Source organism: Haliotis asinina, unplaced genomic scaffold (assembly GCF_037392515.1).
Source record: "Haliotis asinina isolate JCU_RB_2024 unplaced genomic scaffold, JCU_Hal_asi_v2 scaffold_115, whole genome shotgun sequence".
Classification (NCBI taxonomy): domain Eukaryota; kingdom Metazoa; phylum Mollusca; class Gastropoda; order Lepetellida; family Haliotidae; genus Haliotis; species Haliotis asinina.
In genome coordinates this window covers 1-16,607 of record NW_027133979.1, presented here as the reverse complement: position 1 = coordinate 16,607, position 16,607 = coordinate 1, and the positions used below count along the sequence as shown (strand labels likewise).

Sequence of the window (16,607 nt, the reverse complement as noted above, 5' to 3'; positions counted from 1 at the left end):
GTATTGACAAATTATAAATATGTAATAATACATCTTGTAATAAAGGCCAAAACTTGAGATAAAACTCCTTACTTAAACCATCCAACCCAGGGGCTTTATTATTATCCATCCCACGAAGCGCTAGTAAAATCTCCTCTTTTGTCACAGCTCCCTCTATACTATCAGCCGAGGCCCTATCCAAGAAAGGCAAATCCTCAAGAAATTCTGAACAATAAAAATCATCAATTTCCTCAGGAGTGTATAAATTTTGGTAAAACTCCTTGCAATAGTTCCGAATAGTATCATTTTTTTCATAAGTTTCAGAACCATTCTCCAAAATATGAATGGTTTTATCTCCAGAGCGTTGAAATTCAGACTGTAAAAAATATTTTGAAGGTTTCTCATTATTTTCCAAAACCTGCACTCTGGAGCGGATTGCACTTCCTTGTACCCTATCATAATGAAAATCATAAAGTTGTGACTTGATTGCTTTTAACTGTTCTGCATACTCGCCAGGTCTCTGACTTTCTGCAGCTATCAGATCTCTGTATCGCCTTTGAAGCTGCTGTAAAATACCTCTTTTATTGGCAGCTACTTTTTTCCCATAGGCCAAAACAAAAATTTTAATTTGAGCCTTAAGGCTATCCCAATCCGAAAGAGACAAATCAGCCTGAACATGTAAAGATTCCCAAAACTTTTGAAATTCCAATATAAATGATTTGTCTTTAAGTAAGGAATTATTGAATTTCCAATAGCCAGGTCCTACAGAGATGCAATCAACAACCTCCAGTTCTAGAACACAATAATCGTGATCAGAAATGGAACATGGCTGCACATCACAACTTTTAATAACCGGAACTAAAGGAGCAGAGATATAAAATCGATCTAGCCGACAACTAATATTTCCACCACGCCATGTTGTCATAACTTTATGCTTATACAATGACCGATAAGGGTCAGTTAATTTATAAGAATTTAGAAAACGTCTCAAAATCGTTGCCCCCCCAGTACCACAATTTGGATTCCCCCCAACTTTATCTAAAGCAGTTGACAAAACAAAATTAAAATCTCCCCCAAGGACAACAAGGCGACGAGTTACAAGATGATTTTCTAGAGATAACAAGAAATCCCTTCTGTCAGAATAAGAATTAGGTGCATACATGTTAATACATCTGAAACAGTTATTGTCAATATCGATATCTAGAACAAAGAGCCTGCCATCAAAATCATAGTGTAGTTTTACAACATTAAAAGTTAACTTTTTAGACACTAGAATACCAACCCCACGTGCATTTCCCGTACCAAAACTCCAGAAGGCCTTACAAGCAAACAGATTCTCCACAGTCTCTCCTTCTTTCACACAAGCTACATGACTTTCTTGAATAAATAAAATATCGACTTTCATCCTCTTCCACTCTTCACACAACACACGCCTTCTGGTCCCTCCCCTTATCCCTGCACAATTTATGGTGGCTATCTTATACATCTTTCTATATACAATGGAACAGATACACTATATACACATATGAAAATTTAAAATCCAATAAATAGCAAAGTAACACTTATTTGAGAAATATATCCAAATGTATATACACGTACATAATATACATGAAATAAGTAAAAGTACATACCACAACCGTCCAGTATCATATCCGTATCCAAAAATCGAAGTCCAGAAACAAATCCATAACATCAGGTTCACGAAATCAAACACAACACAACACACAAAACCCGGCAGCAAGCCGTCGTTTGTTAAGGCGATAATCGTATCCATTGTCCGGGGGCATGTCCGAGTCGCCATCGTGAAAATCACCACACACAGTGACACTAGGTGTCCCCACCTGGGCTACCCATGGAATCATCCGTTCCACTGTCAATATCCCGAGCAAGCTGGCCCCAAGAATTAAGTTCTCGACGGTGGAGATCATCCATAGTGTCCTTCACAAACTTTACTGACTTGTCCTGTTTTGTGGGTGACGCGGGCCGCTTCCTCGGGACCTCTGGTGTTGTCATAGTACGATCTGTCACCTCTTCATGGTCACTGCTGTCCTCTGGCATGTCTGTGCTGTGCTCCAAAGTGACTAAGTTGTCATCTGAAGTGGGTACAGTGTCCACTGATGCATTCCGCTGGGGAACTTCTTTCTCCGGGATTTCCCGCTCCTCTTGGTATCCAGGTGGTCCCTTGGATCTAGCCAACACCTCTGCATAACTCTGTCTCTGTGTTGGCATGGGACGTTCTCTATTCTTCTTTTCACCTGTACAGTCCCTCCGAACATGCCCAATCTCCCGACACTTAAGACACAATGGTTCTCTTCCTGCCATGGTGAAGAGGAGTTGGAAAACTCCATTCCTCGACTGGATGTTTATGATATGGGGAATCCTTGCTGCCTCTTCAAAGGCTACTTCTAGGACAACATTATAGATGCCCATCAAGCATCCAGCATCAAAATCCTCCACGCTTACTTGCTCCTTAACATCTATCACCTCACCATAGTCCCGAAAAAGTCTCGCAAGAAAAGCCTCTCCATATTCTTCCGGTAACCAATGAACCTTCACTACGATACGAACCCTATTAATCAGTGAGAAATGAAGACGGATTCTCTCTGTTACATCTATAGCTTTCAGGTGATGCATCCTCTCGGCGATGACATCTTCTGACATGGTCACGAACCATTCTGTGACTTTGTCCCTACGGCTCAGACGCTCCACGCTTCCCTGGCCGAAGTTCTTGACCAAGAACGGAAAAATCTTGAATCGGTTGGCGGTGAACCTGTCGGGTCCGGAAACGTCAATCTTGACCACTCTGTTCCTTACTTCGGAAAAAGTCTCACTCAGATTGGGTCCAGTGAAGGAGTCAACAACAGCAAATGCCATCCTGGAAGAAGTAATGGGGGGAGTCCGAAGACAAGGACAACGTCCAGCCCGCCCGTAGACCTGTTGAAGAAAAATATAATTATTCGCTCAGATACTTCCCGTGGATCACTAAAGCCTGTGCCAGGTAAGTATGCTTGGGACAGGTTCCAGTTTTCACTTACATCACCCTGGCGTTGCCCTATTCAGGTGTCACATCATCAACGCTTCACATATATTTCATGGCAGGTTAATTGTTCGTACAGTTTATTGTACAGAACAGTCCATTAGTACCTTCACTTTGTGAAAAAATTACTGATAGATAAAAACACACACAGACGGATTTATTTCCATTTAGACTGCATGCACGTGCATCTCTGATCCGGGACGCAGGGGAGACAACTTGACAGTCCAAACACAACAACTGGCTGACAAAGCGATCCCATCTGAAATACATCAAACTCAGACTTGCTTTAAACATATACTTTTGCCACAGCAAACAGATTAACACATGCGCATTAAAAACACATAGTTTGCACATACACACACGGGAAAACAATCATCTTCAAGTGATTTGGAAGTGGGGGAAGTGTCAACTGAAAATATCTATTTTTGGGGTTGATTTTCAAGGGGAGAGCGCGAACGCAGTCCCCCACACTTATAAATTGCGCACCCGAGTCGTCCACATTTGGGACGATCGCAGGGGTCAACCAAACCGAGGTGCAATGGAAAGGTCTCGCCCCGGGCCCACAGCCTTGCGGATCACTGTAAAGCCTGTGCCAGGTAAGTATGCTTGGGACAGGTTCCAGTTTTCACTTACATCACCCTGGCGTTGCCCTATTCAGGTGTCACATCATCAACGCTTCACATATATTTCATGGCAGGTTAATTGTTCGTACAGTTTATTGTACAGAACAGTCCATTAGTACCTTCACTTTGTGAAAAAATTACTGATAGATAAAAACACACACAGACGGATTTATTTCCATTTAGACTGCATGCACGTGCATCTCTGATCCGGGACGCAGGGGAGACAACTTGACAGTCCAAACACAACAACTGGCTGACAAAGCGATCCCATCTGAAATACATCAAACTCAGACTTGCTTTAAACATATACTTTTGCCACAGCAAACAGATTAACACATGCGCATTAAAAACACATAGTTTGCACATACACACACGGGAAAACAATCATCTTCAAGTGATTTGGAAGTGGGGGAAGTGTCAACTGAAAATATCTATTTTTGGGGTTGATTTTCAAGGGGAGAGCGCGAACGCAGTCCCCCACACTTATAAATTGCGCACCCGAGTCGTCCACATTTGGGACGATCGCAGGGGTCAACCAAACCGAGGTGCAATGGAAAGGTCTCGCCCCGGGCCCACAGCCTTGCGGATCACTGTAAAGCCTGTGCCAGGTAAGTATGCTTGGGACAGGTTCCAGTTTTCACTTACATCACCCTGGCGTTGCCCTATTCAGGTGTCACATCATCAACGCTTCACATATATTTCATGGCAGGTTAATTGTTCGTACAGTTTATTGTACAGAACAGTCCATTAGTACCTTCACTTTGTGAAAAAATTACTGATAGATAAAAACACACACAGACGGATTTATTTCCATTTAGACTGCATGCACGTGCATCTCTGATCCGGGACGCAGGGGAGACAACTTGACAGTCCAAACACAACAACTGGCTGACAAAGCGATCCCATCTGAAATACATCAAACTCAGACTTGCTTTAAACATATACTTTTGCCACAGCAAACAGATTAACACATGCGCATTAAAAACACATAGTTTGCACATACACACACGGGAAAACAATCATCTTCAAGTGATTTGGAAGTGGGGGAAGTGTCAACTGAAAATATCTATTTTTGGGGTTGATTTTCAAGGGGAGAGCGCGAACGCAGTCCCCCACACTTATAAATTGCGCACCCGAGTCGTCCACATTTGGGACGATCGCAGGGGTCAACCAAACCGAGGTGCAATGGAAAGGTCTCGCCCCGGGCCCACAGCCTTGCGGATCACTGTAAAGCCTGTGCCAGGTAAGTATGCTTGGGACAGGTTCCAGTTTTCACTTACATCACCCTGGCGTTGCCCTATTCAGGTGTCACATCATCAACGCTTCACATATATTTCATGGCAGGTTAATTGTTCGTACAGTTTATTGTACAGAACAGTCCATTAGTACCTTCACTTTGTGAAAAAATTACTGATAGATAAAAACACACACAGACGGATTTATTTCCATTTAGACTGCATGCACGTGCATCTCTGATCCGGGACGCAGGGGAGACAACTTGACAGTCCAAACACAACAACTGGCTGACAAAGCGATCCCATCTGAAATACATCAAACTCAGACTTGCTTTAAACATATACTTTTGCCACAGCAAACAGATTAACACATGCGCATTAAAAACACATAGTTTGCACATACACACACGGGAAAACAATCATCTTCAAGTGATTTGGAAGTGGGGGAAGTGTCAACTGAAAATATCTATTTTTGGGGTTGATTTTCAAGGGGAGAGCGCGAACGCAGTCCCCCACACTTATAAATTGCGCACCCGAGTCGTCCACATTTGGGACGATCGCAGGGGTCAACCAAACCGAGGTGCAATGGAAAGGTCTCGCCCCGGGCCCACAGCCTTGCGGATCACTGTAAAGCCTGTGCCAGGTAAGTATGCTTGGGACAGGTTCCAGTTTTCACTTACATCACCCTGGCGTTGCCCTATTCAGGTGTCACATCATCAACGCTTCACATATATTTCATGGCAGGTTAATTGTTCGTACAGTTTATTGTACAGAACAGTCCATTAGTACCTTCACTTTGTGAAAAAATTACTGATAGATAAAAACACACACAGACGGATTTATTTCCATTTAGACTGCATGCACGTGCATCTCTGATCCGGGACGCAGGGGAGACAACTTGACAGTCCAAACACAACAACTGGCTGACAAAGCGATCCCATCTGAAATACATCAAACTCAGACTTGCTTTAAACATATACTTTTGCCACAGCAAACAGATTAACACATGCGCATTAAAAACACATAGTTTGCACATACACACACGGGAAAACAATCATCTTCAAGTGATTTGGAAGTGGGGGAAGTGTCAACTGAAAATATCTATTTTTGGGGTTGATTTTCAAGGGGAGAGCGCGAACGCAGTCCCCCACACTTATAAATTGCGCACCCGAGTCGTCCACATTTGGGACGATCGCAGGGGTCAACCAAACCGAGGTGCAATGGAAAGGTCTCGCCCCGGGCCCACAGCCTTGCGGATCACTGTAAAGCCTGTGCCAGGTAAGTATGCTTGGGACAGGTTCCAGTTTTCACTTACATCACCCTGGCGTTGCCCTATTCAGGTGTCACATCATCAACGCTTCACATATATTTCATGGCAGGTTAATTGTTCGTACAGTTTATTGTACAGAACAGTCCATTAGTACCTTCACTTTGTGAAAAAATTACTGATAGATAAAAACACACACAGACGGATTTATTTCCATTTAGACTGCATGCACGTGCATCTCTGATCCGGGACGCAGGGGAGACAACTTGACAGTCCAAACACAACAACTGGCTGACAAAGCGATCCCATCTGAAATACATCAAACTCAGACTTGCTTTAAACATATACTTTTGCCACAGCAAACAGATTAACACATGCGCATTAAAAACACATAGTTTGCACATACACACACGGGAAAACAATCATCTTCAAGTGATTTGGAAGTGGGGGAAGTGTCAACTGAAAATATCTATTTTTGGGGTTGATTTTCAAGGGGAGAGCGCGAACGCAGTCCCCCACACTTATAAATTGCGCACCCGAGTCGTCCACATTTGGGACGATCGCAGGGGTCAACCAAACCGAGGTGCAATGGAAAGGTCTCGCCCCGGGCCCACAGCCTTGCGGATCACTGTAAAGCCTGTGCCAGGTAAGTATGCTTGGGACAGGTTCCAGTTTTCACTTACATCACCCTGGCGTTGCCCTATTCAGGTGTCACATCATCAACGCTTCACATATATTTCATGGCAGGTTAATTGTTCGTACAGTTTATTGTACAGAACAGTCCATTAGTACCTTCACTTTGTGAAAAAATTACTGATAGATAAAAACACACACAGACGGATTTATTTCCATTTAGACTGCATGCACGTGCATCTCTGATCCGGGACGCAGGGGAGACAACTTGACAGTCCAAACACAACAACTGGCTGACAAAGCGATCCCATCTGAAATACATCAAACTCAGACTTGCTTTAAACATATACTTTTGCCACAGCAAACAGATTAACACATGCGCATTAAAAACACATAGTTTGCACATACACACACGGGAAAACAATCATCTTCAAGTGATTTGGAAGTGGGGGAAGTGTCAACTGAAAATATCTATTTTTGGGGTTGATTTTCAAGGGGAGAGCGCGAACGCAGTCCCCCACACTTATAAATTGCGCACCCGAGTCGTCCACATTTGGGACGATCGCAGGGGTCAACCAAACCGAGGTGCAATGGAAAGGTCTCGCCCCGGGCCCACAGCCTTGCGGATCACTGTAAAGCCTGTGCCAGGTAAGTATGCTTGGGACAGGTTCCAGTTTTCACTTACATCACCCTGGCGTTGCCCTATTCAGGTGTCACATCATCAACGCTTCACATATATTTCATGGCAGGTTAATTGTTCGTACAGTTTATTGTACAGAACAGTCCATTAGTACCTTCACTTTGTGAAAAAATTACTGATAGATAAAAACACACACAGACGGATTTATTTCCATTTAGACTGCATGCACGTGCATCTCTGATCCGGGACGCAGGGGAGACAACTTGACAGTCCAAACACAACAACTGGCTGACAAAGCGATCCCATCTGAAATACATCAAACTCAGACTTGCTTTAAACATATACTTTTGCCACAGCAAACAGATTAACACATGCGCATTAAAAACACATAGTTTGCACATACACACACGGGAAAACAATCATCTTCAAGTGATTTGGAAGTGGGGGAAGTGTCAACTGAAAATATCTATTTTTGGGGTTGATTTTCAAGGGGAGAGCGCGAACGCAGTCCCCCACACTTATAAATTGCGCACCCGAGTCGTCCACATTTGGGACGATCGCAGGGGTCAACCAAACCGAGGTGCAATGGAAAGGTCTCGCCCCGGGCCCACAGCCTTGCGGATCACTGTAAAGCCTGTGCCAGGTAAGTATGCTTGGGACAGGTTCCAGTTTTCACTTACATCACCCTGGCGTTGCCCTATTCAGGTGTCACATCATCAACGCTTCACATATATTTCATGGCAGGTTAATTGTTCGTACAGTTTATTGTACAGAACAGTCCATTAGTACCTTCACTTTGTGAAAAAATTACTGATAGATAAAAACACACACAGACGGATTTATTTCCATTTAGACTGCATGCACGTGCATCTCTGATCCGGGACGCAGGGGAGACAACTTGACAGTCCAAACACAACAACTGGCTGACAAAGCGATCCCATCTGAAATACATCAAACTCAGACTTGCTTTAAACATATACTTTTGCCACAGCAAACAGATTAACACATGCGCATTAAAAACACATAGTTTGCACATACACACACGGGAAAACAATCATCTTCAAGTGATTTGGAAGTGGGGGAAGTGTCAACTGAAAATATCTATTTTTGGGGTTGATTTTCAAGGGGAGAGCGCGAACGCAGTCCCCCACACTTATAAATTGCGCACCCGAGTCGTCCACATTTGGGACGATCGCAGGGGTCAACCAAACCGAGGTGCAATGGAAAGGTCTCGCCCCGGGCCCACAGCCTTGCGGATCACTGTAAAGCCTGTGCCAGGTAAGTATGCTTGGGACAGGTTCCAGTTTTCACTTACATCACCCTGGCGTTGCCCTATTCAGGTGTCACATCATCAACGCTTCACATATATTTCATGGCAGGTTAATTGTTCGTACAGTTTATTGTACAGAACAGTCCATTAGTACCTTCACTTTGTGAAAAAATTACTGATAGATAAAAACACACACAGACGGATTTATTTCCATTTAGACTGCATGCACGTGCATCTCTGATCCGGGACGCAGGGGAGACAACTTGACAGTCCAAACACAACAACTGGCTGACAAAGCGATCCCATCTGAAATACATCAAACTCAGACTTGCTTTAAACATATACTTTTGCCACAGCAAACAGATTAACACATGCGCATTAAAAACACATAGTTTGCACATACACACACGGGAAAACAATCATCTTCAAGTGATTTGGAAGTGGGGGAAGTGTCAACTGAAAATATCTATTTTTGGGGTTGATTTTCAAGGGGAGAGCGCGAACGCAGTCCCCCACACTTATAAATTGCGCACCCGAGTCGTCCACATTTGGGACGATCGCAGGGGTCAACCAAACCGAGGTGCAATGGAAAGGTCTCGCCCCGGGCCCACAGCCTTGCGGATCACTGTAAAGCCTGTGCCAGGTAAGTATGCTTGGGACAGGTTCCAGTTTTCACTTACATCACCCTGGCGTTGCCCTATTCAGGTGTCACATCATCAACGCTTCACATATATTTCATGGCAGGTTAATTGTTCGTACAGTTTATTGTACAGAACAGTCCATTAGTACCTTCACTTTGTGAAAAAATTACTGATAGATAAAAACACACACAGACGGATTTATTTCCATTTAGACTGCATGCACGTGCATCTCTGATCCGGGACGCAGGGGAGACAACTTGACAGTCCAAACACAACAACTGGCTGACAAAGCGATCCCATCTGAAATACATCAAACTCAGACTTGCTTTAAACATATACTTTTGCCACAGCAAACAGATTAACACATGCGCATTAAAAACACATAGTTTGCACATACACACACGGGAAAACAATCATCTTCAAGTGATTTGGAAGTGGGGGAAGTGTCAACTGAAAATATCTATTTTTGGGGTTGATTTTCAAGGGGAGAGCGCGAACGCAGTCCCCCACACTTATAAATTGCGCACCCGAGTCGTCCACATTTGGGACGATCGCAGGGGTCAACCAAACCGAGGTGCAATGGAAAGGTCTCGCCCCGGGCCCACAGCCTTGCGGATCACTGTAAAGCCTGTGCCAGGTAAGTATGCTTGGGACAGGTTCCAGTTTTCACTTACATCACCCTGGCGTTGCCCTATTCAGGTGTCACATCATCAACGCTTCACATATATTTCATGGCAGGTTAATTGTTCGTACAGTTTATTGTACAGAACAGTCCATTAGTACCTTCACTTTGTGAAAAAATTACTGATAGATAAAAACACACACAGACGGATTTATTTCCATTTAGACTGCATGCACGTGCATCTCTGATCCGGGACGCAGGGGAGACAACTTGACAGTCCAAACACAACAACTGGCTGACAAAGCGATCCCATCTGAAATACATCAAACTCAGACTTGCTTTAAACATATACTTTTGCCACAGCAAACAGATTAACACATGCGCATTAAAAACACATAGTTTGCACATACACACACGGGAAAACAATCATCTTCAAGTGATTTGGAAGTGGGGGAAGTGTCAACTGAAAATATCTATTTTTGGGGTTGATTTTCAAGGGGAGAGCGCGAACGCAGTCCCCCACACTTATAAATTGCGCACCCGAGTCGTCCACATTTGGGACGATCGCAGGGGTCAACCAAACCGAGGTGCAATGGAAAGGTCTCGCCCCGGGCCCACAGCCTTGCGGATCACTGTAAAGCCTGTGCCAGGTAAGTATGCTTGGGACAGGTTCCAGTTTTCACTTACATCACCCTGGCGTTGCCCTATTCAGGTGTCACATCATCAACGCTTCACATATATTTCATGGCAGGTTAATTGTTCGTACAGTTTATTGTACAGAACAGTCCATTAGTACCTTCACTTTGTGAAAAAATTACTGATAGATAAAAACACACACAGACGGATTTATTTCCATTTAGACTGCATGCACGTGCATCTCTGATCCGGGACGCAGGGGAGACAACTTGACAGTCCAAACACAACAACTGGCTGACAAAGCGATCCCATCTGAAATACATCAAACTCAGACTTGCTTTAAACATATACTTTTGCCACAGCAAACAGATTAACACATGCGCATTAAAAACACATAGTTTGCACATACACACACGGGAAAACAATCATCTTCAAGTGATTTGGAAGTGGGGGAAGTGTCAACTGAAAATATCTATTTTTGGGGTTGATTTTCAAGGGGAGAGCGCGAACGCAGTCCCCCACACTTATAAATTGCGCACCCGAGTCGTCCACATTTGGGACGATCGCAGGGGTCAACCAAACCGAGGTGCAATGGAAAGGTCTCGCCCCGGGCCCACAGCCTTGCGGATCACTGTAAAGCCTGTGCCAGGTAAGTATGCTTGGGACAGGTTCCAGTTTTCACTTACATCACCCTGGCGTTGCCCTATTCAGGTGTCACATCATCAACGCTTCACATATATTTCATGGCAGGTTAATTGTTCGTACAGTTTATTGTACAGAACAGTCCATTAGTACCTTCACTTTGTGAAAAAATTACTGATAGATAAAAACACACACAGACGGATTTATTTCCATTTAGACTGCATGCACGTGCATCTCTGATCCGGGACGCAGGGGAGACAACTTGACAGTCCAAACACAACAACTGGCTGACAAAGCGATCCCATCTGAAATACATCAAACTCAGACTTGCTTTAAACATATACTTTTGCCACAGCAAACAGATTAACACATGCGCATTAAAAACACATAGTTTGCACATACACACACGGGAAAACAATCATCTTCAAGTGATTTGGAAGTGGGGGAAGTGTCAACTGAAAATATCTATTTTTGGGGTTGATTTTCAAGGGGAGAGCGCGAACGCAGTCCCCCACACTTATAAATTGCGCACCCGAGTCGTCCACATTTGGGACGATCGCAGGGGTCAACCAAACCGAGGTGCAATGGAAAGGTCTCGCCCCGGGCCCACAGCCTTGCGGATCACTGTAAAGCCTGTGCCAGGTAAGTATGCTTGGGACAGGTTCCAGTTTTCACTTACATCACCCTGGCGTTGCCCTATTCAGGTGTCACATCATCAACGCTTCACATATATTTCATGGCAGGTTAATTGTTCGTACAGTTTATTGTACAGAACAGTCCATTAGTACCTTCACTTTGTGAAAAAATTACTGATAGATAAAAACACACACAGACGGATTTATTTCCATTTAGACTGCATGCACGTGCATCTCTGATCCGGGACGCAGGGGAGACAACTTGACAGTCCAAACACAACAACTGGCTGACAAAGCGATCCCATCTGAAATACATCAAACTCAGACTTGCTTTAAACATATACTTTTGCCACAGCAAACAGATTAACACATGCGCATTAAAAACACATAGTTTGCACATACACACACGGGAAAACAATCATCTTCAAGTGATTTGGAAGTGGGGGAAGTGTCAACTGAAAATATCTATTTTTGGGGTTGATTTTCAAGGGGAGAGCGCGAACGCAGTCCCCCACACTTATAAATTGCGCACCCGAGTCGTCCACATTTGGGACGATCGCAGGGGTCAACCAAACCGAGGTGCAATGGAAAGGTCTCGCCCCGGGCCCACAGCCTTGCGGATCACTGTAAAGCCTGTGCCAGGTAAGTATGCTTGGGACAGGTTCCAGTTTTCACTTACATCACCCTGGCGTTGCCCTATTCAGGTGTCACATCATCAACGCTTCACATATATTTCATGGCAGGTTAATTGTTCGTACAGTTTATTGTACAGAACAGTCCATTAGTACCTTCACTTTGTGAAAAAATTACTGATAGATAAAAACACACACAGACGGATTTATTTCCATTTAGACTGCATGCACGTGCATCTCTGATCCGGGACGCAGGGGAGACAACTTGACAGTCCAAACACAACAACTGGCTGACAAAGCGATCCCATCTGAAATACATCAAACTCAGACTTGCTTTAAACATATACTTTTGCCACAGCAAACAGATTAACACATGCGCATTAAAAACACATAGTTTGCACATACACACACGGGAAAACAATCATCTTCAAGTGATTTGGAAGTGGGGGAAGTGTCAACTGAAAATATCTATTTTTGGGGTTGATTTTCAAGGGGAGAGCGCGAACGCAGTCCCCCACACTTATAAATTGCGCACCCGAGTCGTCCACATTTGGGACGATCGCAGGGGTCAACCAAACCGAGGTGCAATGGAAAGGTCTCGCCCCGGGCCCACAGCCTTGCGGATCACTGTAAAGCCTGTGCCAGGTAAGTATGCTTGGGACAGGTTCCAGTTTTCACTTACATCACCCTGGCGTTGCCCTATTCAGGTGTCACATCATCAACGCTTCACATATATTTCATGGCAGGTTAATTGTTCGTACAGTTTATTGTACAGAACAGTCCATTAGTACCTTCACTTTGTGAAAAAATTACTGATAGATAAAAACACACACAGACGGATTTATTTCCATTTAGACTGCATGCACGTGCATCTCTGATCCGGGACGCAGGGGAGACAACTTGACAGTCCAAACACAACAACTGGCTGACAAAGCGATCCCATCTGAAATACATCAAACTCAGACTTGCTTTAAACATATACTTTTGCCACAGCAAACAGATTAACACATGCGCATTAAAAACACATAGTTTGCACATACACACACGGGAAAACAATCATCTTCAAGTGATTTGGAAGTGGGGGAAGTGTCAACTGAAAATATCTATTTTTGGGGTTGATTTTCAAGGGGAGAGCGCGAACGCAGTCCCCCACACTTATAAATTGCGCACCCGAGTCGTCCACATTTGGGACGATCGCAGGGGTCAACCAAACCGAGGTGCAATGGAAAGGTCTCGCCCCGGGCCCACAGCCTTGCGGATCACTGTAAAGCCTGTGCCAGGTAAGTATGCTTGGGACAGGTTCCAGTTTTCACTTACATCACCCTGGCGTTGCCCTATTCAGGTGTCACATCATCAACGCTTCACATATATTTCATGGCAGGTTAATTGTTCGTACAGTTTATTGTACAGAACAGTCCATTAGTACCTTCACTTTGTGAAAAAATTACTGATAGATAAAAACACACACAGACGGATTTATTTCCATTTAGACTGCATGCACGTGCATCTCTGATCCGGGACGCAGGGGAGACAACTTGACAGTCCAAACACAACAACTGGCTGACAAAGCGATCCCATCTGAAATACATCAAACTCAGACTTGCTTTAAACATATACTTTTGCCACAGCAAACAGATTAACACATGCGCATTAAAAACACATAGTTTGCACATACACACACGGGAAAACAATCATCTTCAAGTGATTTGGAAGTGGGGGAAGTGTCAACTGAAAATATCTATTTTTGGGGTTGATTTTCAAGGGGAGAGCGCGAACGCAGTCCCCCACACTTATAAATTGCGCACCCGAGTCGTCCACATTTGGGACGATCGCAGGGGTCAACCAAACCGAGGTGCAATGGAAAGGTCTCGCCCCGGGCCCACAGCCTTGCGGATCACTGTAAAGCCTGTGCCAGGTAAGTATGCTTGGGACAGGTTCCAGTTTTCACTTACATCACCCTGGCGTTGCCCTATTCAGGTGTCACATCATCAACGCTTCACATATATTTCATGGCAGGTTAATTGTTCGTACAGTTTATTGTACAGAACAGTCCATTAGTACCTTCACTTTGTGAAAAAATTACTGATAGATAAAAACACACACAGACGGATTTATTTCCATTTAGACTGCATGCACGTGCATCTCTGATCCGGGACGCAGGGGAGACAACTTGACAGTCCAAACACAACAACTGGCTGACAAAGCGATCCCATCTGAAATACATCAAACTCAGACTTGCTTTAAACATATACTTTTGCCACAGCAAACAGATTAACACATGCGCATTAAAAACACATAGTTTGCACATACACACACGGGAAAACAATCATCTTCAAGTGATTTGGAAGTGGGGGAAGTGTCAACTGAAAATATCTATTTTTGGGGTTGATTTTCAAGGGGAGAGCGCGAACGCAGTCCCCCACACTTATAAATTGCGCACCCGAGTCGTCCACATTTGGGACGATCGCAGGGGTCAACCAAACCGAGGTGCAATGGAAAGGTCTCGCCCCGGGCCCACAGCCTTGCGGATCACTGTAAAGCCTGTGCCAGGTAAGTATGCTTGGGACAGGTTCCAGTTTTCACTTACATCACCCTGGCGTTGCCCTATTCAGGTGTCACATCATCAACGCTTCACATATATTTCATGGCAGGTTAATTGTTCGTACAGTTTATTGTACAGAACAGTCCATTAGTACCTTCACTTTGTGAAAAAATTACTGATAGATAAAAACACACACAGACGGATTTATTTCCATTTAGACTGCATGCACGTGCATCTCTGATCCGGGACGCAGGGGAGACAACTTGACAGTCCAAACACAACAACTGGCTGACAAAGCGATCCCATCTGAAATACATCAAACTCAGACTTGCTTTAAACATATACTTTTGCCACAGCAAACAGATTAACACATGCGCATTAAAAACACATAGTTTGCACATACACACACGGGAAAACAATCATCTTCAAGTGATTTGGAAGTGGGGGAAGTGTCAACTGAAAATATCTATTTTTGGGGTTGATTTTCAAGGGGAGAGCGCGAACGCAGTCCCCCACACTTATAAATTGCGCACCCGAGTCGTCCACATTTGGGACGATCGCAGGGGTCAACCAAACCGAGGTGCAATGGAAAGGTCTCGCCCCGGGCCCACAGCCTTGCGGATCACTGTAAAGCCTGTGCCAGGTAAGTATGCTTGGGACAGGTTCCAGTTTTCACTTACATCACCCTGGCGTTGCCCTATTCAGGTGTCACATCATCAACGCTTCACATATATTTCATGGCAGGTTAATTGTTCGTACAGTTTATTGTACAGAACAGTCCATTAGTACCTTCACTTTGTGAAAAAATTACTGATAGATAAAAACACACACAGACGGATTTATTTCCATTTAGACTGCATGCACGTGCATCTCTGATCCGGGACGCAGGGGAGACAACTTGACAGTCCAAACACAACAACTGGCTGACAAAGCGATCCCATCTGAAATACATCAAACTCAGACTTGCTTTAAACATATACTTTTGCCACAGCAAACAGATTAACACATGCGCATTAAAAACACATAGTTTGCACATACACACACGGGAAAACAATCATCTTCAAGTGATTTGGAAGTGGGGGAAGTGTCAACTGAAAATATCTATTTTTGGGGTTGATTTTCAAGGGGAGAGCGCGAACGCAGTCCCCCACACTTATAAATTGCGCACCCGAGTCGTCCACATTTGGGACGATCGCAGGGGTCAACCAAACCGAGGTGCAATGGAAAGGTCTCGCCCCGGGCCCACAGCCTTGCGGATCACTGTAAAGCCTGTGCCAGGTAAGTATGCTTGGGACAGGTTCCAGTTTTCACTTACATCACCCTGGCGTTGCCCTATTCAGGTGTCACATCATCAACGCTTCACATATATTTCATGGCAGGTTAATTGTTCGTACAGTTTATTGTACAGAACAGTCCATTAGTACCTTCACTTTGTGAAAAAATTACTGATAGATAAAAACACACACAGACGGATTTATTTCCATTTAGACTGCATGCACGTGCATCTCTGATCCGGGACGCAGGGGAGACAACTTGACAGTCCAAACACAACAACTGGCTGACAAAGCGATCC

At 44.3% G+C, this 16,607-nt stretch overlaps 21 non-coding genes across 21 annotated transcripts; all 21 read right to left on the bottom strand.

The window, feature by feature from the left end:
• Positions 1-3,456: 3,456 nt before the first annotated feature.
• LOC137271292 (U1 spliceosomal RNA) lies at positions 3,457-3,620 on the bottom strand. The gene has a single exon (XR_010955841.1). It is a non-coding gene; the product is annotated as a U1 spliceosomal RNA (small nuclear RNA).
• A 471-nt stretch (positions 3,621-4,091) lies between these two features.
• LOC137271291 (U1 spliceosomal RNA) lies at positions 4,092-4,255 on the bottom strand. The gene has a single exon (XR_010955840.1). It is a non-coding gene; the product is annotated as a U1 spliceosomal RNA (small nuclear RNA).
• Positions 4,256-4,726: 471 nt separating this feature from the next.
• LOC137271290 (U1 spliceosomal RNA) lies at positions 4,727-4,890 on the bottom strand. The gene has a single exon (XR_010955839.1). It is a non-coding gene; the product is annotated as a U1 spliceosomal RNA (small nuclear RNA).
• Positions 4,891-5,361: 471 nt separating this feature from the next.
• LOC137271288 (U1 spliceosomal RNA) lies at positions 5,362-5,525 on the bottom strand. Its single transcript, XR_010955838.1, has one exon. It is a non-coding gene; the product is annotated as a U1 spliceosomal RNA (small nuclear RNA).
• A 471-nt stretch (positions 5,526-5,996) lies between these two features.
• LOC137271287 (U1 spliceosomal RNA) lies at positions 5,997-6,160 on the bottom strand. Its single transcript, XR_010955837.1, has one exon. It is a non-coding gene; the product is annotated as a U1 spliceosomal RNA (small nuclear RNA).
• A 471-nt stretch (positions 6,161-6,631) lies between these two features.
• LOC137271286 (U1 spliceosomal RNA) lies at positions 6,632-6,795 on the bottom strand. The gene has a single exon (XR_010955836.1). It is a non-coding gene; the product is annotated as a U1 spliceosomal RNA (small nuclear RNA).
• A 471-nt stretch (positions 6,796-7,266) lies between these two features.
• On the bottom strand, positions 7,267-7,430 carry LOC137271284 (U1 spliceosomal RNA). Its single transcript, XR_010955834.1, has one exon. It is a non-coding gene; the product is annotated as a U1 spliceosomal RNA (small nuclear RNA).
• A 471-nt stretch (positions 7,431-7,901) lies between these two features.
• On the bottom strand, positions 7,902-8,065 carry LOC137271283 (U1 spliceosomal RNA). Its single transcript, XR_010955833.1, has one exon. It is a non-coding gene; the product is annotated as a U1 spliceosomal RNA (small nuclear RNA).
• A 471-nt stretch (positions 8,066-8,536) lies between these two features.
• LOC137271282 (U1 spliceosomal RNA) lies at positions 8,537-8,700 on the bottom strand. Its single transcript, XR_010955832.1, has one exon. It is a non-coding gene; the product is annotated as a U1 spliceosomal RNA (small nuclear RNA).
• A 471-nt stretch (positions 8,701-9,171) lies between these two features.
• Positions 9,172-9,335, bottom strand: LOC137271281 (U1 spliceosomal RNA). The gene has a single exon (XR_010955831.1). It is a non-coding gene; the product is annotated as a U1 spliceosomal RNA (small nuclear RNA).
• A 471-nt stretch (positions 9,336-9,806) lies between these two features.
• Positions 9,807-9,970, bottom strand: LOC137271280 (U1 spliceosomal RNA). Its single transcript, XR_010955830.1, has one exon. It is a non-coding gene; the product is annotated as a U1 spliceosomal RNA (small nuclear RNA).
• A 471-nt stretch (positions 9,971-10,441) lies between these two features.
• On the bottom strand, positions 10,442-10,605 carry LOC137271279 (U1 spliceosomal RNA). Its single transcript, XR_010955829.1, has one exon. It is a non-coding gene; the product is annotated as a U1 spliceosomal RNA (small nuclear RNA).
• Positions 10,606-11,076: 471 nt separating this feature from the next.
• On the bottom strand, positions 11,077-11,240 carry LOC137271277 (U1 spliceosomal RNA). The gene has a single exon (XR_010955828.1). It is a non-coding gene; the product is annotated as a U1 spliceosomal RNA (small nuclear RNA).
• A 471-nt stretch (positions 11,241-11,711) lies between these two features.
• LOC137271276 (U1 spliceosomal RNA) lies at positions 11,712-11,875 on the bottom strand. The gene has a single exon (XR_010955827.1). It is a non-coding gene; the product is annotated as a U1 spliceosomal RNA (small nuclear RNA).
• Positions 11,876-12,346: 471 nt separating this feature from the next.
• On the bottom strand, positions 12,347-12,510 carry LOC137271275 (U1 spliceosomal RNA). Its single transcript, XR_010955826.1, has one exon. It is a non-coding gene; the product is annotated as a U1 spliceosomal RNA (small nuclear RNA).
• Positions 12,511-12,981: 471 nt separating this feature from the next.
• LOC137271274 (U1 spliceosomal RNA) lies at positions 12,982-13,145 on the bottom strand. Its single transcript, XR_010955825.1, has one exon. It is a non-coding gene; the product is annotated as a U1 spliceosomal RNA (small nuclear RNA).
• A 471-nt stretch (positions 13,146-13,616) lies between these two features.
• On the bottom strand, positions 13,617-13,780 carry LOC137271315 (U1 spliceosomal RNA). Its single transcript, XR_010955861.1, has one exon. It is a non-coding gene; the product is annotated as a U1 spliceosomal RNA (small nuclear RNA).
• A 471-nt stretch (positions 13,781-14,251) lies between these two features.
• On the bottom strand, positions 14,252-14,415 carry LOC137271309 (U1 spliceosomal RNA). Its single transcript, XR_010955857.1, has one exon. It is a non-coding gene; the product is annotated as a U1 spliceosomal RNA (small nuclear RNA).
• Positions 14,416-14,886: 471 nt separating this feature from the next.
• On the bottom strand, positions 14,887-15,050 carry LOC137271297 (U1 spliceosomal RNA). The gene has a single exon (XR_010955846.1). It is a non-coding gene; the product is annotated as a U1 spliceosomal RNA (small nuclear RNA).
• A 471-nt stretch (positions 15,051-15,521) lies between these two features.
• Positions 15,522-15,685, bottom strand: LOC137271285 (U1 spliceosomal RNA). Its single transcript, XR_010955835.1, has one exon. It is a non-coding gene; the product is annotated as a U1 spliceosomal RNA (small nuclear RNA).
• Positions 15,686-16,156: 471 nt separating this feature from the next.
• Positions 16,157-16,320, bottom strand: LOC137271273 (U1 spliceosomal RNA). The gene has a single exon (XR_010955824.1). It is a non-coding gene; the product is annotated as a U1 spliceosomal RNA (small nuclear RNA).
• Between the last annotated feature and the right edge of the window lie 287 nt (positions 16,321-16,607).